We start from the raw sequence: 26,277 nt of genomic DNA, 5'->3' as shown, positions 1-26,277 counted from the left end.
AGTTGTAGTAAACAAATTTTCTGTAGTTTGTGCTTTCAATAGTCAGATGCCCTTTAAGTATAAGAAATTGGTATTCGAGGGCGCTGTGATGTCATCATTATTATATAGCTCAGAATTATGGTTAGCAGGTAACTTAAAACCGATCGAACAACAGTATAACCAGCTTGTCAGGTGCTTACTTGGAGTCAGGAGGTATACAAGCATAAATCTTTGTTTATTAGAAGTCGATATCGCCCTCATTCAATCACAAAATTTCTAAGCAGAGGGCAATGGAAAAAATAATGACGAGAGAGAGAGAGAGAGAGAGAGAGAGAGAGAGAGAGAGAGAGAGAGAGAGAGAGAGAGAGAGAGAGAGAGAGAGAAGGGTGTAAATAAAGTTATGTAAAGAAATTTACCATTAATCAATATCATAACGCACGCTGCAATTCATTGGCAAAGGACTCGTATAATTTCTCTGATAAATACATTCGTTTTTGTGTGAAATGAAACCTGTCTTACATCCATAAACTAAACTTTTGGCTGCCACTGTAAGAGTTTTCCTGCTATTAAGTGGTACATGTAAAATAAATTAAAGTTTTTGTTGAAATTCCTCTAATCATACGATTTCATTTTCCGTAATTTGATCATAACGTAAAGGAAAATGCATACAAGTAATTTTAAAGACAGCGGTTAATCGCGATTGGTGTAGTTCGGTCATCCGCCGCCAGGAGGATATTTACAGGCGCCATATTGATTTTTATTATAATGTTTGGATAGGTGTGGTTGGGGATGGAGCTTGCACAGAGGAAATTGAGAAAATGGAATGACAATTAAAGTCAAAACGTCCTATCCACCCCTTCCGTATGGTGAGTGGAATATTGAATTGTGTCAAGGAAACGCCGGAGAGACATTTCCAATGGTATTTATTGCTTGTACATGTCCAAATAGAGGTTTAATTGACCATTTTGCAGGAATTGTCTCTTCACTGGTAGAGGAGAGAAAGAGGGGATGCAAAGGTTCGGGCCGAGGGGAATCTAGGAGAAACATTTTTCGTGTGTACGTTGTGTGCTCTTGTGTGTTAAAATAATGAATGTGTGGCCAGTGAAATCTACGGTGATTAAATCTAAGCTTTCGGTTTTACGCTAATAGCATATTTATTTGGTATAAATGTTAACCTGTGACCTTAGCAAATGCTAGTTGCTGGTGTTCTTGTGAAGTGACCATTTATTCTGTTCCCTACTTGAGAATAGGCTTCAATTTTAATTCAATTATTCTCAAATGGCTTGGTTATCACTGTGACAAGCTTCTAGTAGGCTAGGCCTACTTTATTGGTAAATCCTTGCACCCCACATTCTGATATTGCAGTATGTTAGTGTAGGTCTGGTACACCTTTTAAACTGAGTGAGGGATCTTATCGGTAGCAGACTAAACAAACACTAGATTGCTGGCCAATATTAAGAATTTGGCCTCGTATGTTTAACATCGGTTTTTTATAATCACGTTCCTAAAAGAGTTAATTTATGCTGTTAGTTTAAACCAAAAGATTAATTTTTGATGGCAGGATTGGTTAAATTTTGTTGTTTAAATCTATTAATCTGGTTAATAAAGTTGATTTTTGTTGTTCAAGTCAAAAGATTGAATATTGATGTCAGGATTTGTTGAATTTTGGTGTCTGAAACTATTAATCTGGCTAATAAAGATGATTTCTGGTGTTTAAGTTAAGCCATAAGATCGAATTTTGATGCCAATTCTAGTTGAATTTTGATTTCATAGTGTATTTAGAGAATCAAGGCAATACCAATCAACACATTTCATAAATGCACTGTAGATTATGCTGATAGTACAGTATAGGCCATCAGTTGGTCACTGTAGAATACAGTATCTTAGTGTAGTGTATTGCAAGCCTTGTATATTAATTATTTATTGCTTCTCGTGTAGTTTGTTTATTTCCCTATTTCCTTTCTTTACTGGGCTATTTTCTCTGTTGGAACCCTTGGGGTTACAGCATCCTGCTTTTCCTAATAGAGTTGTGACTTGGTTGGTTATAATGATAGTAATGTCATGTAATGTTTTGTTTCTTGCCAACCTGTTCTCCTTATCTTGTAAAGTGTTACATCCGTGCTCGGGGACTTTGTTTTATCTTATCTCTCTTCCTCTTTATAGTTTATACAGGAAAGATCTATTTTGGTGTTTTATTTTAATTGCTCATTAATTTGCCTGTAGTTTATTTCATTCTTTGTTTCCTTTTGTCACTGGGCTATTTAGCTTATAGCATCTTGCTTTTCTAACTAGGGTTGTAGCTTATTTAAAAATGATAATAATAGTAATAATAATATTAATCTGCAAGATGGGTTTGTGCAGTTTGCCATTTGATAGTTATATTCTTAGCAGTTGGTTAGTGAAAAATTGGGGTAGGACTTCTGTGTTCATCGATGATTAGGTAAGAAAGAAATGGCCTGGGTAAAGTTAGCATGGTTTTAGTCCTGAAAATAATATAGGAATATTTAGGAGATGGTGGGGTGGATTCCCTTGTTCTTACACCATAAAGTAGTTTTGGCTATTATGCTTCATTTTCATATATTATTATTACTGTTAAGGGTCATCATATAGTGTAATTTGTTCGGTAACTGGAATACAAACCACGCTATTTAATAGGGTTATTCTTTCGGCATAACTGAAATGACGAGCCATTAATTTTTAACAAGTGTTAACTACCCACACCGCTAGTTAGTGGGGGTAGGGGAGGGTAGCTTGCTACCGCTCCCTCTCCCTCTCACACACCTGTGACTGAGCTAACTTTGCTTTTGGCTCATGTGGTGAACGTACGTTGCCGCTCTTCATCCTCGCTGAATATTTGCAGCCATTAATGACGTTAGTTTTTCTTTTTCTCCTAGTGTGTGTGTGAAGTTGACTTCTGCGACCATGCGCACCTGGCCTGGACTCTCCGGCCGCCCTTGTGGGACATATATGTTGGCGGTGTAGACTGATCCTCACACCCTTTGTCCTTCATGCAGAGGTCAACGGTGTGATAGTGATAATAAGTGCAATGAGTAGGGAGTGGTCTTCCTCCCAGTGGGGGAGGTTTGAGCGACGGTGGAAGAAGTCCAAGTGGGATATTTCTCCTTCAAAGGTTTCTTTGAAGGAAGAAAAACCCAAGGCCTCTTCTTCCGTCTCCTGACCCTCCTCCGAAGCTCCTATTCGTTCGGCCTCTTACTAGAGACCGTCGAGTAGTAGCGTAGACCAAGTTATTATCGGCCAACCCCGGTTCTTGAGAGATGATGTTGCTTCCAATAGCGAAGCAGTCCCACCTCTCCCCCCGGGTGAGGCCTTGTCACTAACTCCCCCCTTACAGATTTGGTCTTCCTTGGGGCTTACGGGTCCGCCCTCCAAGGAAGCCTTGCTGCAGTTCATCTGCATGGGTGCTTCTGTTAAGCAGTCATCGTCGCCGTCATAGGTAAATCCCCTGACCCTTGTCGACGTTGTTGTGTCAGAGGTGTCTCGTGCGGTTTCATCAATCTCCTCTGCCACTCCAGACTCTACAGCGGTTGCTGCCGACTTAGTTTCCCCCCGTTCTTGATCATCCCCCGAGGAGGAAACTAAGTTCAATGTTTGTCTCTCCTGCTAGTGTTTCTCTCCCTCAGGGGAGTTCACTTATAGAGACTTCTCTTCGGAGGACTGCTGCAGCGCACAGTCAGCTTGCTGATCCAACGGCCCTCAGAGCTCGCATCAGTTGGAAGACATGCCTTTCTCTTTGTCTTAAAGGTCTCCCTTCACCAGCGGTGAAGAGACGCCTCTTTGGTTCATCGTCGTCGCTGCAGTCCCCTGCAGAGGAGCCTCCGCTGCATTCAGACCTACATACATCAATCATCACTGCTCATGCAATCAGTCTTGTGACTTCGGTCCTGGACCTCTCTGCCGATCATTCGCGATCCCCTTCGGTGGATGGTCGTCCTTACAAAGGGCACGCCGACCATCCATCCTCCAGACCTGCCGACCTACCATCACCATTCCTGTCACTGGTAGAGCCTACTGCAGCTTTACCAAAGTGTGCAGCTGCCCGCCATCACCCTGCAGCTTGCCATCCGACAGACCTTCAGCGCTCGCCAGTAGCTCATCAGACTACTTGTCACGCTACAGCGCTTCACCTGCTCTCCTTCACAGAAGGCAGTAAACTTGTGCGCCTGCGCGACAACGTTCGCCTGCACGTCAGCGCCCTCCTGCGTGCCACGCGCCCACGTTCCCCTGTACACCCTGCGCTCACACGCCTAGGGTCGCCCATGCGTCAGTGTACTACAGCGCTCTTGTGCTCTCCTGCGCGCCAGAGCCCATGATCTCCTACGCTCCAGCACTCTCATGCACGCCCATAGTCTGCTACGCGCCCATATTCTCCAACGTGCCAGCGCTCTCCTGCGCACCAGCCTGTTCATCATTCATCGCCCGCGCGCGCCATTACTCTCCGGCGCACAAGAACGCTGTAGGTTAGACAGCAATCATATTGTAGCCCTCACCTACGCGTCAACTCTCGCCGGCGCTCTCCCGGACAGTTGCGCTCACCTGTGCGCCAAATATCTCCGGCACGCACGCACAGAGACGCGCCCGCGCCAGTAATCTCCCGCACGCGAGCGCCAATATTCTCACGAGCACGCGCACCAACAGGCATGAGTGCAGGATCTACACCCGGCAAGGTCGCCATCGCCTCATTCCCCTCCTCGCAAACGCATTCCAGCGCGTCCTGCGGGAGAAGGGAAACCAACACAAGCAGAGGGGTTCAGGATCCCTAAATTGCCTTCTAAGGCGGACCCACCTATTACAGTGACTCCTCGTAAGGAACCTTCGATCCCTTTCCCTTTAGGGGATCTGTTCTGACAGTGCATCCGTCAGTCAGCAGCCTTGGTACAGTGCCTTAGTCAGAGCCGTAACACAGGCTTTCAAGCCAGTCCTGTGTGACCGCTCATCAGAGCAACCTATAGCTCTGGACTTAAGACACGGAACCATGGCTTCCTCTACCCCTTTGAAGAGGAAAAGAGGAGTTTCTGATGCGGTCACTTCCCCAAGGGCGAAGCTGACTCCGTGCAGACTGTCAAGGCAAGTTCCTCCAGTTTCTCAGGGATACTCTTCCTCCCTGTCGGACGAAGACTGTCCGTCACCAAGGAAACTGCGCGAGGAGACACTCATTGCACCAATGGAGGAAACCTCTGGTCACGCAGAGAGTTCCCCGCAATCTGAGACCAGGAGGGACATGAGACACAGGCCTTCGATGTGAGAGTCTTATTTCCTTCCTCGAAAGGAGTCCAAAGACTCCTAAACTCTACCAAAGTCCTCCACTAGGGCTAGAATGGAGACATCCAGCCACTCAAGGAATGTCCGCGACTCACCCCAAGAAGAGCTCTTGGGGATAGAAGGAGACTTCGCTGCGAGTCCTACATCAGGAGGAGACCAACAAGAATCAGAGCATGAATTCTGGCAGGTTCTGACTCTAATGAGGGATCTCAATGGGTTTTCTGACTCGGAGATATACCCTTGAGAGGGCAAAGACACGGTCTTAGACTGCGTCTTTGGTACTCAGAAACCCTCAAAGACAAGTGCAGCCCTGGCCTGGTCTCAAGGGTTGAAGAGTACCAGGGACAAGATCTCCCAACAGCTCTCCGAGTTTGCCTCCTCCAACCGTGCCGGCACTACAAACAAGCTCCTCCCACCTCCTCGCGTACAACAAAGGAAGTACTTTGAGATCCTGGAGGAACCCAGTTCAGCTCTTCCTCTTCATCACTCTCTAGAAGAGCTAACCAGGGCAGTCCCTCTTGAGAGACTCTCCAGCCGGCAGGTCTCGTTCTCGGCAACCGAGGTCCTTAACCAGGAAAAGGTCACCAAGTATGCGATGCAAGCTACTTCGTGGCTGGACATCTGGTTAGGGACCTTAGGTATCCTGATATGATCTGAGGATTTTTCCAAAGAGCGTACCAGGAAAGCAATGGAGACTACCTTACTCTCAGGCACTCGCACGATCGATTTTCTGGCCCACGAAGTCTCGAACTTGTGGGCAGGCACCATCTTGAAACGTCGAGATGCAGTATCTGAGAGGTTCCACCAACAGGTCCCAAGCGTCGAGATAAATAGGTTCAGACATTCCTCCCTAGAGGGGGCCCATCTGTTTGAGCCTAAGGATGTGCAACTTGCTGCAGAGAGGTGGAGGAAGTCTCATCAAGACTCCCTCCCCCATAGGGCTTTAACAACTAAGCCCTATAAACCTCCAACACCCTAGCAGTCCCGTCCAACGATGACCGCAATGATGAAAACAGCAGCAAAGACAGTGGTGTCAAAGCCCTTTCCTGTCAAGGACAGGGAAGGTAAAAAGTTGTCCAGGGGAGGAAAGAATCCAGCAGCCGAGGCTGCAAATGCTAGGATAGGCACTCCCCCTGCGTTTCCACCAGTGGGGGGATGCCTACAAAATTGCTCACAGGTGGAAGCAACCCGGGCCGATTCCTGGACAATCTCCTTGATCCGTCTAGGATATCACGTTCCGTTCATAACATCTCTACCTCTCCTGACCAGGAATCCAGTGTTATTAGACTCCCTTGCTATGGGATTGGCAAGGGTGCAAGCCCTTCGGGCAGAAGTCCAAACCCTGTTGAAGAAGGTCGCTCTCCAAGAGGTCCTCGACGGGTCCCCAGGCTTCTTCAGTCAACTTTTTCTTGTAAGAAAGGCGTCTGGAGGCTGGAGACCAGTCATCGACCTCTCAGCCCTGAACAAGTTTGTCAAACAAACTCCGTTCAGCATGGAGACGGCAGACATGGTCAGACTAGCAGTAAAACCTCAAGAGGTCAGACTAGCAGTAAGACCTCGAGACTTCATGGTACACTGGACCTAAAGGACGCGTACTTCCAGATCCCAGTCCATCCGTCTTCGAGGAAGTACTTAAGATTCAGCCCAGACAACAGAAAGTACCAGTTCAAGGTGCTGTGCTTCGGTCTTTCCACAGCACTCCAAGTTTTCACCAGTGTTTGCCCTAGTGTCATGTTGGGCACACAGGATTGGCGTCCGTCTCCTCCGTTATCTGGACGACTGGCTAATCCTAGCAGACTCGGTGTCGACCCTTCTTCAACACAGAGGCAAACTTCCGAGACTTTGCCAGGATCTGGGGATCATGGTAAATCTCGAGAAGTCTTCTCTGCTTCCTACACAGAGACTGGTATACTTAGGCATGATCATTGACACCACTCTCCACAAAGCCTTCCCATCAGACGACAGGATAACAAGGCTGAGAAAGGTCGCAAGACCTTTTCTCAGACGAGAAGAACTTCCAGCCCAAATGTGGTTACGTCTCCTCTGTTACCTTTCATCGCTGGCCTGTCTAGTTCCCAATGGTCATCTCAGGATGAAAGCCCTCCAGTGGCAACTCAAGTCCCGGTGGAATCAAGCTCACGACTCCCCGAACATCTGGATCCCCACGAGATCAGTGGAACTGACAGACCTCCAGTGGTGGGTGACAGACGAGAATCTACGAAGGGAGTGGACCTTCTCGTCCTCCCCCCGGATTTGATGCTGTTCTCAGACGCTTCAAAAAAAGGGTGGGAGGCCCACGTGCTGCACCACACGACCTCAGGCCTGTGGTCAGAGTCCAAAAAGTACCTCCACATGAATCTCCTAGAGATGAAGGCAGTCTTTCTGGTCTTTCAACAGTTCCTGGCAGGCCACTCAGTGGTGGTGATGAGCGACAACACCGCAGTAGTGGCCTACATCAACAAATAAGGAGGTACTTTTTCACAGCAGCTATCCCATCTAGCAGTAGAGATGCTGAGATGGGCCGAAATCCACTCAATACCACTATTGGCATGCTTCATTCCAATCAAAATGAATGTGCTTGCCGACAACCTGAGAAGAGCATCTCAGATAGTGAGTACCGAGTGGTCTTTAGATCATCTAGTAGCCAACGAAGTCCTGACTTTGTGGGGTTCGCCGACTGTGGACCTCTTCGCAACGGCCCTGAACTTCAGGCTCCCGCTGTATTGTTCCCCAGTCCCAGACCCCAAGGCTCTCTGGCAAGATGCTTTCCAACAACGGTGGTACATCGACGTTTACGCCTTTCCCCTGTTCTGTCTGATGAGGAGGGTACTCAACAAGACCAGAACATCAGTCAATCTTTCAATGACCCTCATAGCTCTGCTATGGCATCACGCAGAATGGTTTCCGGACCTTCTGCAGCTCCTAACGGAGCCCCCAAGAGAACTTCCTCTACGACACAATCTACTCAAACAACCACTTGTCAACATATTCCACAAAGCCTAGCTTCGCTACGACTTCATGCCTGGAGACTATCCAGCATCTCCTCTCTCAGAGAGGATTTTCGCAACAAGTTGCGATTAGGATGGCTGGATACCTGCGAAAGTCATCAGCAGCAGTCTACCAGGCAAAGTGGAAAGTCTTCTTTGGTTGGTGTCGTGGAAGGGGTATCTTTCCACTCGATGCCACTATTCCAGCAATAGCGGAGTTCCTCGTGTATTTGCGTGAAGAAATGCGCCTATCAGTCTCAGCAGTCAAAGGCTCTCGCTCAGCCTTAGGCCTCGCCTTCAGACTGAAAGAAATGGACATTTCTTCATCGCTAGAACTTTCTTTACTCTTACGGAGTTATGAACTTAGCTGCCCCCAGTCAGAAGTGAGACCTCCCCCATGGAACGTGGTTCGAGTTCTCAGGTCTCTTAAGCGACCTCCCTATGAACCATTACACCAGGCAACCGATCGCCACCTGACTAGCTTTGGCTTCGGCCAAGCGAGTCGGTGAACTTCATGGTCTCTTATACGACATCGCCCATTCAAGGGGATGGGGAGAGGCAGCGTTTAGCTTCGTCCCTGAGTTTATTGCTAAGACTCAGAACCCAGGAGTAGTGGATCCACGATTCAACTCCTTCCGGATTTCTAGTCTCCGTACTGTAACAGATGACCCAGACCATCTCATACTATGCCCAATAAGGAGTTTGAGGCTGTATCTTAAGAGAACAGCCGCAGCCCGTCCTCGTGTTCCTGCACTATTCGTCAGCACAGGAAGGATCAAGAGGAGGGTCACCAAGAAACCCATCTGAGTGTGGATTTGCAAGGTCTTAGACCATGCACTGAATCCAGACCCCAGAGCTCATGATGTCAGGGGCGTAGCTATGTCCCTGGCATTCTAGGTTCTTCAAGCTTGGGTGTGGAAGCGTCAGACCACGTTCACATCCCATTTCCTGCAAGACGTGACCCCCTGGAGACTCGATACGTTCTCTATCGGTCCTGTGTTGGCTGCACAACAGCTGTTTTGAAACTTCAAGCTTCTTATTGGACAAGTAGCAGAAGGTTGAGGGCATTGTTACCCAGTTTTAGTCTGTGTGAATGAAAAGGTTTGACTGGCCCTTATTTTTTTCTTCATTCTCCCCTTTCTTGGGCAAAGCAGCATTTTCTCTGCATAGCTGACCTCAAACCACTGCAGGTAAACCATGCTCCCTTGTGCACCTAGTATTAAGACTAATACTGTTCCATCCCCATACCCTGACGAGGTGGTATTGGGAAAGTCCTAGTTGCACAGTTTTGTCTTTTAAAGAACTCTGAATAACTTTACCAGGACAGTCACACTTCTACATACCTCAACACACAGCTTTTGTAGGCCGCGAATCTTGCATAACAAGGTTTCAGCGAGGTGCAGGGACTCCTTATTTTTTTAGTACTGTACTGATACACTCAGATAAGGAGCCCCTGGGTATAAGCCAAAAGCCAGATTGGCTGGGACGTCCACCCTACCTAGTGGGTGAGTCGCCCCTATTAAATAGCGGGGGTTGTATTCCAGTTACGGAATAAATGACAAATTCGTAGATAATTTGTATTTTTCCTAACTATACAAACCTTAGGTATTTAAGCAAACTAACCCGCCAGCTCTATCCCCCTTGAAGTCCTACCTCAAAGCAAAGTGAGCTCAATCACAGGTGTGTGAGGGCGAGCGGTAGCAAGCTACCCTCTCTTACCCCCGCTAACTAGCGATGTGGGTAGTCAACCCTCGTTAAAAATTAATGGCTCGTCATTTCAGCTATGCCGAAAGTAATACCCCTATTAAATAGCTAAGGTTTGTATAGTTAGGAAAGATGCAAATTATCTATGAATTTGTAATTTTTTTTTTTTTTACCAATTAACTTATTGCCATATAATTTTATTGATGAATTAACCAGTTATTTTTGGTGGTTGACTGTGATGAGCTTATCTAGAAAAGGCCATTGAATGTAGAAAGTCTTAAAGTAAAAGGGAAAGATGGATGTTCTTGTGACAAAGAAGCTTTTATTTTGATGGGCAGTATATGTTATTTACTACTTAATTTTAACAGGTGTAGATAAATATGATTTCACTGTCGGTCAATAATGCCAGATATATGGGTAATAATTCTGACAGCAACCCTGGATTTAAGTTGTATGAATTAGCTGTGTGAGAAATTGACTTACAGATGTGTATTCTTGCCTGTGGATAAATCTGCTATTAATGTACGCTGCAGTACCTTATTTTGGTGCATGCAAGCATCCCTGAATCATACTGCTTATAGGTTAGGTTAAAAAATGTTTATGTTTTTGGATGGGTCAGTGTATATATTAGTTGTGGTGGCTTTGTGTTCAGAATACCTAATAGAAAATGTCTATTAAAATTTCCCATTCAAGTTTTTTAAAGCATGAAATTGACTGACTGTATATCTCATTAAAGTGAAGATACAGGGGATTGTGTACACCAGTATTGTATCGCCATGTGTTGTGCAAGTAGTAATATGTTAAGTATGGATTTGTAATTGATATAGGTTCTGATAACCAGTATAGAACTCAAGATGATAAATAATATACCAGTGGTAAGGGTGGGTACAGCCGTTACTGGCATATTTAAAATCCTTGACGACATATTTGTTTATTAATTGGCCCTATTTGAAAATTCTTAATCTACTGGGCTATGTTGGATGCTGGCTCTCTCTCCAAATAGATTGTACCTTAGGCAGCTCCTGTACAGTACAGTATTAAGAAAGATGATAAATTGAATTACTTCAGTAAATGGGAACTAAAATATACATGTGGATTGGTTTTATCTTTATTCTGAACTTCCTTTAGTCTGACCATTTTTTTTTTTTTTTTTGTACCTCCAAATCTGCTTAGGACCTCATGCCACCCATTTCATTTACTTGGGTAATAAAATCAGCTGACCTAAGGAGTTCTTACCAGGAAACTTATCTGATGTTTATAAGGGTCACATGAATGAGAACCTGATCTTAGTATTTAAAATTTGAACCCTTGCTTGGAAAATGAGATATGTTGTATAATGTTTGTATATTTAGGTTTTATCAAAATCTAACAGCCTTCTTTCCCACCGTTAACTTTAAGTAGACAAAACGGTTGGTTGCCTGGTGTGCCTCTCTAATGCTTGTTATCAAGGTCATCCTCTTCTACCAAACCTTTCACCTTATCTACAGCTAATTCTTTGCCTCCCCCTCAATTTTTCCCCCAAGCTTTCCTCACTGACTCCCCACCATCCATTCTCAACACGTGTCCACACCATCTCAGTTGTGACACTCTTATCACCTTTGTAATATTTATTATGCCTGCCATTCATCTTATATCATAATTTTTTTATCTTTCAAACAGTGATATTCCTATAATCCACCCTAGCATTCTCATCTCTATTCTCTTGAGCTTTGCTTCCTCTTTTCGTCTTATAGCCCACTTTTTCGATCCATACATTAATACTGGTCTCATCATTGTGCTATAGATCTTGACTTTTAGCTTGATTAGCATTTTCTTATAACATACCATTCCTGCTATTTCCCCCAGGCTGCATTTATGTTATTCCCAAGTTCACCCTCACATCCTCCTTACTGACTTGTACAGTAGTACATCTCAAGTATGTAAATTGTTCCACCTTTTTTATAACCGACCTCTACTTTCATGCATGACTATCCTGTCCCTACCTTCCTTGCTGCTCACCATAGCTTCAGTCTTGTCCACATTTACCCTCAAGCCACTCCCTTCCAAAATCTCTTACCACTCTACAACCCTTCTCAGTAAGTCTTCCTCATTTTCAGTGGTAATCACTTAATCATCTGCATATAGCAACTTCCAGAACTCTTCATTTCTGATCTCTTCACTTAACACATAAAACGGGCTTAATGTTGACCCTTGGTGTAATCTAACAATTACTTCAAAGGTTTCTGTTTCCTCAGCAGCTGTTATTACTTACATCCTTGTTCTTTTGTACATCATCTCTACCATAGAACCAAATTTTCCAGGACTTTATTCTTCCTCCAGAACCAAAACATCACTTCCCATGGTATTATATCATAAGTCTTTTCTAGATCTACAAGACCACATAAGAGATTTTGGCTTCCCTTTGGTCTCTTTTTCCTGGAGCTGCATTATAATAAAGTTGGGATCCAAAGTCCCTCTCCCCCTCATGAACCCATACTGCCGTTTCTCAATCTTGACAATCTTTCATGTCAAAAGCTTTCAAACCATCCTTGTTTTATTAGTTTGATTCCTCTGTAGTTACCATATTCCATGATATCACCTTTATGTTTAAGTATAGATACCATTAAGAAAATCAACAGACTGGGCTATCCATCCTACTCCCCTCCTGAAGGGAAAGATATAGTCCTTGACATCTTCTGCCAGGTTCCCCGAACTGGCAAGACTAGGATTGAATGAGTTTTGTCTAAAATGGTTAAGGGATCTAGGAAGGTCATATCCCAGGACACAGGACCTGCAAACTTTCTCAGGGTTAGTAACTTGTCAAGGTGATTCCTCCCTTATTTATACGGGAGAGGAATTGCCATGAAATCCTCGATGGCGACCCCTCACCACTGCCACTGGACCCACTGTTCTTGGCAGTGGCACACAATGTCACCTTAGACTGGATAGTTAGGTAACAGGTGACTTTCTTGGCTGCGGAAGCGGCAAACATTGAGCGAGTTGCAAAGGCCTCCTTGCAAGCTGTTAAATGGATCGACTTCTGGTCTAGCTCCTTTGGGTACTTGATCGCCAATGAGAACTTGGCCGATCCGGACTGAAAGAAGTCAATGAACACTATTGCTTTTAGGAGTAAGAGCTGTCGAGTTTATCGCACACAATGTAGCCAATCAGTTTGCGAACTGGTTTGTGAAGATGAGACTGTTATTTCATAATTCTCAAGGCAGGTGCCAAAGAGAAATGCTCATAATCTATGTTTAACTCTAAAGACATTGACACAGTCACGGAGTGCTGGAGGAAGGCGAGTCATGACTCCCTCTACTATAGGCCGGTGATATCTAACCCTCATTCTTCAGCACTAGCCTCATTCAGGACATCTCCTTTGTTTAGGCAGACACATAGAAAGATATCAAATGCTTCAAGGAAGTCCAACACCAAGAAGGTAAGCCCTCAAGTAGTATTTTCTTTGCAAGGGTCCTACGGGAAGAGGATGGAAAGGAGGAAGACCTGGACGCTCTGCGGGGGGAAGTATTCCTCCTGCCTTACCACTGGTGGTAGGATGCCCGAAGCGCAGGTGGCACAGATGTGCTTTCTTCTAGGCCAAACCTTGGACTTTATCAGTCTTCCAAGTGGGAAACCACATCCTGTTCACACACTCCCCCCCCCCCCCCCTCCGTTTACATAACATCCAGTGATGTTGTGTTCCTTCGCAAAGTGATCAGTTAAGGATTTCGCTCTTCAGGCAGAAGTCCAGACCATGTTGGAAAAGGGTGCTCTCCAAGAGATCCTTGACTGGTTTCCAGGCTTCTACAGTGGGCTCTTTTTATCATTATCATTACAAGCCAAGCTATAACCCTAGTTGGAAAAGCAAGATGCTATAAGCCCAAGGGCTCCAACAGGTAAAAATAGCCCATTGATTAAAGAAAACAAATAAATTACAAGAGAAGTAATAGCAATGAAAATAAAATATTTCAAGAACAGTAATAACATTAAATTAGATCCTTCGTATATAAGCTATAAATAACAAGAGGAAGAGGAAAAAAATAGAATAGCATGCCCGAGCGTACCCTCAAACAAGAGAACTCTAATCCAAGACAGTGGAAGACAATGGTTCAGAGGTTATGGCACTACCCAAGACTAGAGAATATTGGTTTGATGTTAGTGTCCTAGAAGAGCTGCTTACCATAGCTAAAGAGTTTTTTCTACTCTCCTGGTTCCAATAGGACTGGAGAAGAAAAGAGCCCTAAGTTGGTTGGTAGCAGATATCAACTTTCTCAGTGGTTTCGACCTTTTCTCTCCCTCTCTGGATTTATGCTCTTCATAGACATATCAAAAGAAGGGCTGGAGACTCCTGGTGCAGCACATGGCTTCTAGGCTGTGGTCACACAAATCTAGAGATGAGAGCAGCCTTTCTAGCCTCCTTTTGAGTTATTCCTTGGTATTGATGAGTAACAACACAACAGTAGTGGCATACCTGAACAAGCAAGGAGATACTTTTTCACAGCTACTCTTTCAACTAGCCATGGAAATACTGCTTTGTACAAAAGACAATTCGATCGTCCTGTCAGCCCGATTCAATCCGGGCAAGAAAAACATCCTTGTGGACAATTTGAACAGGAAGACTCAGATAGTCTTTACATCCTTGGATAAACGATGAAAGCCTAACAGTGGGGTTTGCCGATAATAGACCTGTTCCCGATGTCTCCTAACCGGAAGCTTTTGGTGTACTGCTCTGCCAGTACCAGAGTAAGGCATCTCTACAGGATGGCTTTCAACATCTGTGGGACAACCTAAACATCACTTCCCCCTTCTGTCTAATGAGAAGTCTCCTTAACAAGGTGAAGGCATCACAAGATCTTTAAGTTACCTTATTTACTCCGATGTAGCAACAAGCAGAATGGTTCCCAGACCTACTTCTGCTGACAGGGGTACCGGTTGAACTGCCTCTCTTCCACGACCTACTCAAACAACCTTATGCAGAGATACCACAACAAAGTTGCATCTCTACGACTTCACACTCGGAGGTTATCCAGCGTCTCTTCTCGCAGAGAGGCTTCGCATACAGTGGCGAAAAGAATATCTGGATACTGTACCTTCATCAGTTGTCAATTGCCATCTACCAAGTGAAGTGGACAGGGTATCTCTCCTTTCGATGCCACTATCCCAGTGATAGCTGATTTTTATACCTCAGGGAGGAAAAAAACTGTCCAGTCTCGACAGTGAAAGGCTATCACTCAGCTTTGAGCCTTGTCTTTAGATTGAATGGAGTTAACATTTCCTCCTTGATGTGGTTGTCTCTCATCATATGGAGTTTCGAGCATACAGTACTTGCCCCCATTAGGAAATTAGACCACCACCTTGAAATGTAATGCATGTTCTACATTCCTTGAAAGTAGCTCCTTATGAACTGCTTTGTTAAGTCTCCGATCGTAACTTAACTCTGAAGATGGTTTTCCTTCTCGCCCTTGCCTTCGGCTAAGAGGGTGAGCAACATCGTCCATCTCAGGGGATGGGGCAGGTAACTCTTAGACTTGTCCCTGAATTTGTAGCCAAGATTCAGAATCTGGCTGTAGCGGACTCTAGGTTTTGTCCCTTCCGGATTTTGAGTCTGTGTGATATAACTGACGATTCTGATCAACTGTTATTGTGTCCTGTGAGAGCACAGAGGTGATATCTCAAATGCACATCTGGGGCTCACCCTGAAATCAAACGTTTGTTAGTTAGTGGGGTCAGGGTCAAGAGGAGAGTGATGCTTTGAATACTGACTCTCCATAACACGATTGCAGACCCAGAGTTCATGACGTTAGGGGGGTAATGACATCCCTAGCATACAAACGAAGCTTCTCTGTGGTGCAAGTCTTGCATCCTGGTGTCTGGTTACGTCAGAGCACCTTCACTGCACATTTCCTTCTCTGTAGATCCTGTAGTGGCTGCTTAATAAGTGGTTTAGCTACCTTGGCTCCTTACAGGACAAGTAGCTTTTGGTTGAGGGGAGACGTTACCTGATGTTAGTGTGGGATGAATGGGTAGAATGACTGGCATTTTCTTCCTTCTTCCCCTCTCTTGGGGCACAAGATAAATGGTAAATATTTCCCTAGTTTGGTCTGAAGTATGATATGTATTTTGTTGTCTCCGTTTTCTCTGCAAGGGGAGTCTTGTATTGGCTAGGTTTAAGTATAAAGTAATTTTCAACACATTTTATTCATACCTGACCAAGTCACAGTGCTAGTTTCCACTCATTCACCATGATTGGTCATGCCTGCTAGATGGAGAGTTAACGAGGTATCAAGGTGCCTCTCATGTGCTAACAATCTCAGAGTTGCATCCCAGGTCAAGTTTCGGACTTCCACCCTCTTAAGGGTGAGTCTTCATAGTAAAGAGCTTATGGTTTGTATATTTCTATGACAAATTTGGAAGCAATTTATATTCTTTATAACTACACAAAGTTGAGCTCTTTACTCATACTGGGCCCAACATCACTTGTCCCCCTAGAAGTCCTGCCTGCAACCCAAAGTGATGTAACACACTGGGTGAGTGTGTGAGTAGGGTGGCCAGTCTACCCCTGCTAACTAGAGGAGGGTCATTAACACCTCTCATTAAAAGATTATGGCTAGATTTCAGCTACGCTGCAACTAAATTCCATAGTGAAGAGCTCAGGTTTGTATAGTTTTGAAAAATATAAATTACTGTACTTCCAAATTTGTCATTTTGGTCAGCACCTTTAACCAGGATGTAATCTATTTGGCTTTTCATTCCTCCACTTTTATAGGTTATCAGGTACTTATCCAACTTCTGAAATCAGGTGTTCATACAGTGCATGATAATTCAAAACTGAGCCATCTCTAATATTTACTCCCCATCTTCAAATCTAATTCAAAGCTGAGCCATCTAATATTTATTCCCCAGCTTCATATCTAATTCCAAACCCATGGACTCCATGTACCACCTCATATCCATCCCTTATTTTGGCCACTCTACCATTTATGTTTGCTCTTGTGATTAGTTTCTCCTCTTTCACTATTCTAATAGCTGCCTCAAGCTTTTGTCTACGTAATTCTTTTTCTTGGTCTTTGGAACCCATCGGAGAAGCATATGCTGAAACTGTATTTACTATCTGATCCCGTATTATCATTGGAATCTTTAATAGCCTATCATTTATTCCCATTACTTCTACTATAATTAGACACATTCATGTGAACAATGAATATTTAATGAATAATCTACGCTATCCAATCCTTGTATAATTAGGAATGCAGGTAAACATTCTATCAGGGAGGTATCTTTCATGCTCTTGGTTGCTATGAAGGGTAAGGATTCTCAAGTGACCCCTAATATTTAACTATCAAAAGTAAATTTGCTTTATTTGTAATGGGACAGTCTTCTAGTTGAAAGCTTGGTACTTTGGAGGTTTGATTGCTGCTCCATTTTTAGCTTAGGGCCCTATAAAATTTAGATCCATCTACTGCAGTGTCTCGGCGATGTGACATCTTGCTAGGTGCAATTGATTTTGGTTAGTGACTGTCTTTTTCCTTGGAAGTCACATTCTGGGGATTGTGATAAACTGTGAGGTATAAGAACTTCATTCTCTTCCCCAAGCAATAAACAAAGTTTGTCTATGTTAATTGACATTATAGTGACAAGAGTTTTCCTATTAACAACTGGTAATGTTCAGTGCAGTTCATGTTTCACGAACAGCTATAATATCTTTGATTGATTGATCTCACACAGAATGTTTTGTCTTTGAAATCTTTGATAGCAGTTGCAGAGTCCCATTGTAGCATACGTCAAACCCCCTTCACCCTGGTCCCAATGTCAGTGAGTGAGAAATGGTTAGGCTTGGTCACAGTACGGGAATCCCCTTGTGGACATTCACGAACTTCCTCTCTTTGGATAAGTCTAATTTTCAGACATGTATAAGGATGATTGGGTAGCATACCTGAATGATTCATTTGTCTCAACAAGAAGGACTTCTGACTACACTACACTGCTTATTGACATTTCTGAGAGGGGACCAGCATTGCTGTATTTGTCATTCAAGAATTATTTAACGATTAATGCAGTCATGCTGATGACAATATCAAAAGGGTAAAATGCTTCAAGAAGCAAGGAAGAAAAGCTTCTCTACTCCTTAATGACTTGATTAGCAGTTGCGTGAATGTGACACTTCCTTGTGATAGTATTTTAGACAGACAAATTGATAAAAGGAGTTTTCTTACATTTTCCCTGAGTTCTCACTCATGGGTCAGGATTCTCGAATCAAGTACTCCCCCCCCACCCCCCCCCACCCTCTCGCCTCTCTCGCCTTCTGGAGAACTTCGGTTGTTCAGGTGCTAAGGTCAAGTGATTGGCCTTGTTCTGCCTTGAACCATTGCCCACAATTCCTGGTAAATATTCTTCCTAGTACCTGTAATAGTTGCTCATAATTTGGGTGATAACCCAATATCCTGTTAGAAGATCAGGATTACGGTACAGTAGTGAAAGTTTGGGTGACAGCTAATGACTTTTTTCCCTTTTCTACCTCCATCCTCTTCATAGACATGAACTGTTTTCTCGCTGGTCAGACCAGATACTGTACAGGTGTGCTGCCCAGAAGTGCAACCTTTTTCTAAGACCATCCTTTGTTAAAGGATTGCAATAACCTCTATCTTCCCTCATAAAGAGAGGAAAGGTGGACTGTAGATAATTTTTCATGATTTATGTAAATACCAAGGTTCCTGGAATCTCCAGGTGTAAAGCCACATATGTACCATACCTAAATGTAGGTTCATGTCTGCCTCTCATCCTATATAACAAGGTTGACAGGTGGTTGCTGGAGTTACCTACCCTTTACTTGTTCATATATATTGGACCAGAAAAGTAACTCGTCTTGGTTGAGGTCAACAGTCTTTTCATGGGTAATAGCTCCTACTCGAGGAATTTGTCTTCATCATAACAAGGGTTTATATCCTCATTGTAATATTCTATAACTAGAAAGTGATTTGTATTTTCCTAGAAATAAATCCAAATAATTTATGATGTCTCCCTTTCCTATCAACACATTTATCTTGTACATATGACCAAAGAACTTATACGAGTTTGCGCAAATGAGGGAGGTATCTCCTTTCCCCTTATCATCTACCACAAGTTGAAAGTTGATTTTATAGTCAACAAGGTTCTACATAAATTTAGCTTTGCAGTAGGACTATCCATTTTGAAAAATAAGGACTTGTGTTCTTGGAAAAAATTAAATTGTTTTTATACGAATACAAATCATCATTCTTTAATACAAGTATGATTTCTGCAAAACTGGAATGGTCATTGAAATTAAACAAGGTAGCTATAATTAAACGCCTGTCAGTGTAAGACACACATTATTGACATTGGCTTTAAGCAGTATACATGTCTTCTTGCTACAGCTCAAATTTTGGTCAAGATAATCTTTATCCTTTATTTTTTCCAGAGTAAACTAATAAGTGGGTAGACATACAGTTCTATCAAGTCAAACAGGGGGAAAATGTGTGAAAAGTTTATGTATGATGCTGCTGTTGATCCCCATCACGTGTGCTTTTTACAGGCCATGATTATTCGTAGTCAATCCATTGTGATATGTGCGGTAGTGGCTTCCTGCAGTGCATGGAAAAAGGATGAGAAGGGCACTCGGAATCTACATGGCTAGCTTGAAAAGGATGGCGAAGAAACTTTATAGCTCCTTTTCTTTCTGTTTTTTTTTACCTGTGCCCCTCTCAGCTTCTTTTAGGGCTGGGTCCTCAGGAGGAATTTGTGGGGTTGAGGAAACCTTGACTCACTCTTGAAGTGCACTTCGGAAAGTAGGAGTGTTATCTTCTTTAGTGATGGTAATACTATACTCCACATTATCTTCAACAACAAAATGGGAATCACTAATGTTTCATTGGCAGGAAAGCTTCTTGGCTGTAGCCTAGACTTCTAAAGCTTCCTCTGCCATGCCTATTCCATCCCCTGCTACACCTGGAGTTGAATGATATAGTACCTGCTGTTGCAGTCTTGGCTGCTCTTGGATGTGCCCCTGGAGCCTCTTCACTTATGGAAGTATTGTTGACTATCAGACCTGTACCCCAATGAAGGCCGGTAAGAAGAAACATGTGCTCATCTTTTCTTTTTCTAGTTTTTCTTCCTCCTGCGCCTCAGGTGCTGCTACTTCTAAACCGGACAAATCGAAGAAGTCTAGGATGACCAAACAGGAATCACGTGAGACTTCGACTGATCTCTCCCCTCTTGCATGTGGGAGTCGATGTGGTATCGAGAACTGGCTTGGATGGAGATGGTTTCTTGGATTGTGGTACAAGACTTACCGGTGCTCTGTCTTGTACCGGACCAAACACATGCACTGTTGAACAGGATGAAGGGCACTACCTTTTTGTTTTCCTCTCTCCTGGACACTTGAGGCAGATGCTTGATAAAAAATACTTTGATTTATGAGCAGAGAGAGATTGCCTCGTGATGGGGTTATAACGCCCTAGAACCAGTGATGAAAGGAACCAGCAATTGGTCTTCTCACTTTCATGAGTGATGAGAAGTGTAATACACTGGGACTGAGTGTTCATTTCTCTAAACTTGAGGGACAATTAATTTCATGATACTAGAGAATTCCCAATGAACTTGGAGAGGCTACCATGACTCCTGTGACTTTGGAACCTGAAGCATTTTTATTATTACAGTATTATTACTTGCTGAGTTACAACCCTAGTTGGAAAATCAGGATGCCGCAAGCCCAAGGGCTCCAACAGGGAAAGTAGTCCAGTGAGGAAAGGAAATAAATAAAGTACATGAAACGTAATGAACAATTAGAAGAAAGCATTTTAAGAACAGCAACAACATTAAATTAAATCTTTCTTGTATAAACTATATAAACTTAAAAATAACGATTAAGAGAAATAAGATAGAATACTGTGCCCGAGTGTACCCTCAAGCAAGAGAACTCAACCCAAAGACAGTGGAAGACCATGGTACAGAGGCTATTGCACTACCTAAGAGGAAATCAGCCACTGAACAACTTCAGTGCAGTAGTTGACCCCTTGAGCAAAGAAGACTTATTTGGTAATCTCAGTGTTATCAGGTGTATGAGGACAGATGAGAATGTGGAAAGAATAAGCCAGACTATATGGTGTATGTGTAGGCAAAGAAAAAGTGAGCCGTAACCAGAGAGAGGGATCCATTGTAGTAGTTTGGTGAGTCAAAGGACCCAATAGCTTTTTTGGCATCTCTCAAGGATCAAGAACCTCCCTGGAGTTTCCATGGTCGAAACTTTTATGCATGGCCTTAAACAGAGGGAATTCTCAGATCTGGCCAGCCAATGCACTACAGTCTAAGCTGGTTGGGTAAGATCCTGTCTCACACATATGCATACACATGAAAATGAGATTCTACGTCTTGAGTTGTGAGACCATCTCTTCTTCCCATTGATCCCTCAATTTCTTCTTTGAGGGTAGAATTATATGTGGGGAGACTCAGGACTGGCAGTCTTTTCAGCCTTTAGGTTTTCTACCAGGGAAACCTCTTCCATTGCCAGCCTCCATGATTTGTGGTATGGTACTGTCGCCTACATTGCTACTACTTAGTATTTGTCAAATCCCAGATGTTGGTAAAGTACAGCAAGGTGGTTTTGTCCAGTGTAAAGGCAGTCACCTTTCTGGCACTCCAGTCAGCTGACCAATGGGCCAATTGAATCTTCAAGAGGAGGGCTACTGCAGTTATCCAATTCTCTGGGCATATTGGACAGAAGGCGATGTTGGCATTGGGGCCTTGCTATCAGGATTGGCTTTGGTGAAAGCTCTGGTTGCTTCCAAAACCTGATCAGGACCTCCAGTCACTTTGTCCTATAGGATAAGCATGCCCAACCTTATCAGTTCAGGAGGGATGGTAGAGGTAAGAAGGGAGTAAAGGGATGCTTAAGTTTGCCCTCCCCTCCTTTAACGTACCGTGGATGCTAAGAATCTTGTCATGCCATTGGGAAATATGGCAGCAACACGGAGCTGAGTAATGGGCTGTGATAGCTCCTCATGGCGGATATAGCCTACCCTTTGAAGATTTTTTACCTCCCCTCACTTGCAAAGTTGCTATGATTGCATTTCAGAGCTATCTTTTGAAGTTGGTGTAACCTCTGCTCTTAGCTGGAGAGGTGAATTAGGAGAAGAATGCACTTAAATTTCTTTGAGAATTGCTTCTCTAGGGTTCTATAGTTTGGCTCTTCTCGATGTAGTTGTTGTCTGTAGGCTAGAGACCAGTCATCGACCTCTCGCTGCTGAACAATTTATTTATCAAACTGTTCAGCATGGAGATAGCAAGTACCATGTGGCCTGTCATCAGAGAGAAAGACTTGATGCTTTTGGTGGATCTAAAGGATGCACATTTTATAGCATATGTCTGTATGTCGTACAGAAAGTATCATTGTTTGTCCTTGAAGGAGAATTGTACCAGTTCAAAGCCATGTTCTTTGGACTGTGCACTGGTACCCAAAGTGTGAATGCAATAGTTCTTTGTTTTCTCAGCTTGGTCCCACTCGAATGGAATACTCATGTCACCAACAGATTGATCCTGTCCTCATCCGAAAGGCAGTTACTTTAAGGTTGAGATTACTACTCTCCATTAGTCATGAATTGGGGTTACGGTAAATAGAGAAAAGTAGTCTTAGCCAAGCAGAGGATGAAGTACCTTGACATGCTAATAGACATGACATCAGTGACCCTTCCATCAGACAATCACATCAGCAGGCTCAGAGATGTAGCGTTACCGTTCTTGTTCAAGCAAGAACTCTTGGTTCAGTTGCAATGTCTTAGGGGACATACATACTTGTTGGAGAAACTCGGTTCACACGAGTGTCTTCATCAGCGATTTCTTCAATGGTATCTGAAGTGTCCTTGGACGCCAACCAGCGATCTCCCCTCCCAACTTGTTCCAGTGGATCAGGAGGTACAATATGATCTATCCTGGTTTCTGAGCAATGGAGACCTCACCGATAAAATTCCACTGAACTCCCTGCCACCAAAGATACTTCTATTCTTTGATGCATCCTAGAAGGGATGGGGTGCACACCTGCAGGAGTCTGTCACTTCAGGGGTGTTGTTTCTAGAGGTAAAGCTCTTGCATATCAACCTGTTGGAAATGGGAGCAGCATTCCTAGCACTGGAAGCTTTTTAACAGTTCATAGGGCTCTTAGTAGTGCTGATAAGCAATAACATTACTGTTGTAGTAAATTAAGCAAGGAGGGACTGTTTCATACAGTTTTTGCAAGTTGACAAGTCAGTGTACTTATGGTCAGTGGATAATGCTTTAGAGCTGTCTTTATTCCAAATAAGAGGAAAGTGCTGTACTAGTAGACACGATAAGTCGCTGGGGTGAGTTGTAGGTTCAGAGTAGTCCCTATGTCCTCCCGCAAAATAAAGGTTTCTTGCTTTCTGGGTTCACTGGCAATAGCCTGTTTGCCACATGGCTAAACAGGAAACTCCTGGTGCTCTTTTCCCAATTCCAGATCCTTGGATGGCATTTTAGGATGTTTTACACCACCTCTAGGATAATCTGGATCCATGTGTCTTTCCTCCCTCCTGCCAGATTGTATGAACATCAACTGAAAGTTGACAACAGTGGGTCTCAGGATGACCCTGGTGGCTCCCAGCTTGTCACTTATTGAATGATATCCATATCTGTCGAGTTGCCAAGAGAATTATCTCAGTTGCCACTCTTCCCTGTCAGGCCTCTCCCTTCAGAGGTACAATCACTTTCAGAGACTATCCAGCATCTTGTCCAAACTAAAGGCTTTACCTAACACACTCCACTTGACATGTCTAGATACCTGGTAAGGTCAGCTGCAGCAATTTATTGGGGAAAGTGTGCCATCTTCTGCAATGGGTGTTGTAGAAGGGATATTTTCCAAGTTGGAGCCTCAACAGTCATTTGTCAACTTTTTCTTCAGCAGTGAAAGGCTATCGCTCAGCCTTCAGAAAAGTCTTCAGGCTAAAGGGCATTGACATTTCCTCCCCATATGAGCCTTTGAGAGAACGTTTAGTAGAGATCTGACACAAAAAACTTTTTCTGCTCGCCTTAACTTTGGCGAATATAGTTAGGAGTTTGGCCGAGTCATTACCTTTGCACCAGTACAAGACCAGGTGCTCTCACAATTTAAGGGAAATTTATGCAGCCAGTTTTACAAAGGAATACTCCCATTAAAGGACTTTGGTTTGTATACAGTAGTTAGGAAAGATACAAGTTACATTATTATTAAAACTTGCAATATTTAAGCTTCATTAATCATTGAATGTAAAGTTTTGTAAACCAATAGATTGGTAAAATTGAATCAGAATGTTTTTTAGTTTTGGCATCCAGATATCAGGATTTTAAAGAAATATAACTGTTATCAGGAGTGAAAGAACTATGATGATTAGAATGTGTAACTTTTACTATCAAAGGCAAACCATTAGGGCCAGTCTAGTAATAGTCATAAGTGTTTTACAAATTACTCTGGTTAAGCTACCTGATGATGGTTATCCTGTATACAAATCCTTATACTGTAGATTTTATAATGCCAGATATGATAATGGTTTCCATTAGCTGTTGAGAAATTCAAATGTACAGTTTGTTTGCATCAAACATAATGATAATTGTGAAAGCCATTCTTTTGTTAACTGTCTAATTTCATGATTTCACCACCATATAAGATTGCAACACTACCGGTTTATAGATTTACCTATATTATGTACCTGTTTAGTTTTTCACAACTGAGAATTACTTTACCATTAAAATATTTTCCATTGCAGATGCTTTGGCGTGAACCAATCCGTGAAGGGGGAGCCAGTATGACGTAAGACATTCATGAAGAAGCCACCAGACTGAGAGCGTGAGGAGGGCCCAGCCTCGGGAGTTTAGTAAGTAGCTACTTAATGTTTTTGTATTTGTTATAATTACTGTTTTAGTATCACTAGTTGAATGACTAAAAGGTTATCATAGCATCATGAAAGATTCGTATGTATCAAATTAAAATTGAGTTTTATTTCTATCATGAAAGTTAGATTTCCATATTTATTTTTTTAGTGTAATACTGTAGACTTATTTAAGTATAGAAAATTTTGTAATTTGAAATATTTGTTGTAAGTATTGAATAGCTGAGTACATTATATTTGGTGAAGTGCAATTGATGGAAATTTTCTTAATAGAATCCAGTTTTATATTTTACCTTTGAAATTTTATCTATGGTATTTTTAAAAGAAACATTAACCCTGAAACAACATTTGTGGTGGTCCAAAGGTTTATTTTCCTCTACTGAATTCCTTCAACAGTAAAATTGACATTCATATGTAGTTATCTTTAAATGATTGATTGGTTGTGAATGGAAATGATTTGCAGTAACGAATTTCAGATGAAACTTATTTTTGTTGAAGGTGTTGTGGGTGGTAGAGGCGGGATATGAGCACGTGGACTGAGAGAATGCAACGACGAGCCGCCACCCTAGGCAATGTGGTCACCTCCTGTGGCCATCCCAATGTACCCTACCCAAGAAGGCTCGAGAAGTGAGTACTCCTTTAGTTCATAGATTTTCTTATGCTGTTGGTGCTTACTAAACCTCAGTGGTTTTCTAAAAAGGTTACAGTTTTGAAGTACTAGATTGATTAATTTTGGCTAACTGATGCTGTACTTAATGTTGGTTTATGATGAGAATTTTCACTTCTGTTTGTAATTGTCTCTTGTTAAGCTGTGGAAAACCAGATGAGAGAGTACAGTATATATTTTACTGTACACTACAGTATTATTGCAACCGTTTCTTATGATGATAATGGAGTTAAGGAAATATTTTCTGCCTGTAGCTTTTTTGTGTCTCAGGTTTGCTTTGTAAAGGGAGGAATTAGAAGTTTAGAAATACATCTTGACTAATATCTAATATGAAGTCTTGGAGAAACTATTTTGTATTTTGTATGATTTTATTTATACAATTTTCACAAAGTTGTAATTTTTATTTAAGCACATATATAATGAAAAAATGAAAACTAGGGATATGTTTGTTAGTAGGAATCTTGAATGTTAATGAATACAGTACCATGAACATACTGTATTTACTACTCTTTTAACTGACATCATTTGGCTACATTTTACTCTTGTATGGTATATTTCCTAGTTTAAAGACTACCTAGTTTCCATAGGATACTGTGGTTTCATTCTGAAATGTATGGTATATCTTATGTTTTGGTTTGAGGAAGACAGATTTTGCTCTCTTTAGTAAACTGCTGTAGGTATCAATTTATAGCTCTTTTGTTATTGGTTTCAGTGTGGTTCTATGGTTGGAGCAATACTGTAGTAAAAAGAAAAATACTGTTTGCTTTATCGACTGTCTTGAACAACAGATGAC

At 42.7% G+C, this 26,277-nt stretch overlaps 1 long non-coding RNA gene across 1 annotated transcript; it reads left to right on the top strand.

Moving 5' to 3' along the window:
- The first annotated feature begins 707 nt into the window (after positions 1 to 707).
- LOC137637868 (uncharacterized) lies at positions 708 to 25,376 on the top strand. Its single transcript, XR_011043816.1, has 3 exons — positions 708 to 845; positions 24,695 to 24,802; positions 25,316 to 25,376. It is a non-coding gene; the product is annotated as an uncharacterized lncRNA (long non-coding RNA).
- The last annotated feature ends 901 nt before the right edge of the window (positions 25,377 to 26,277 follow it).

Source organism: Palaemon carinicauda, chromosome 3, assembly GCF_036898095.1.
Source record: "Palaemon carinicauda isolate YSFRI2023 chromosome 3, ASM3689809v2, whole genome shotgun sequence".
NCBI classification, from domain to species: domain Eukaryota; kingdom Metazoa; phylum Arthropoda; class Malacostraca; order Decapoda; family Palaemonidae; genus Palaemon; species Palaemon carinicauda.
The sequence above is the reverse complement of the archived record's forward strand: the minus strand, read 5'-3'. Positions and strand labels throughout refer to the sequence as shown.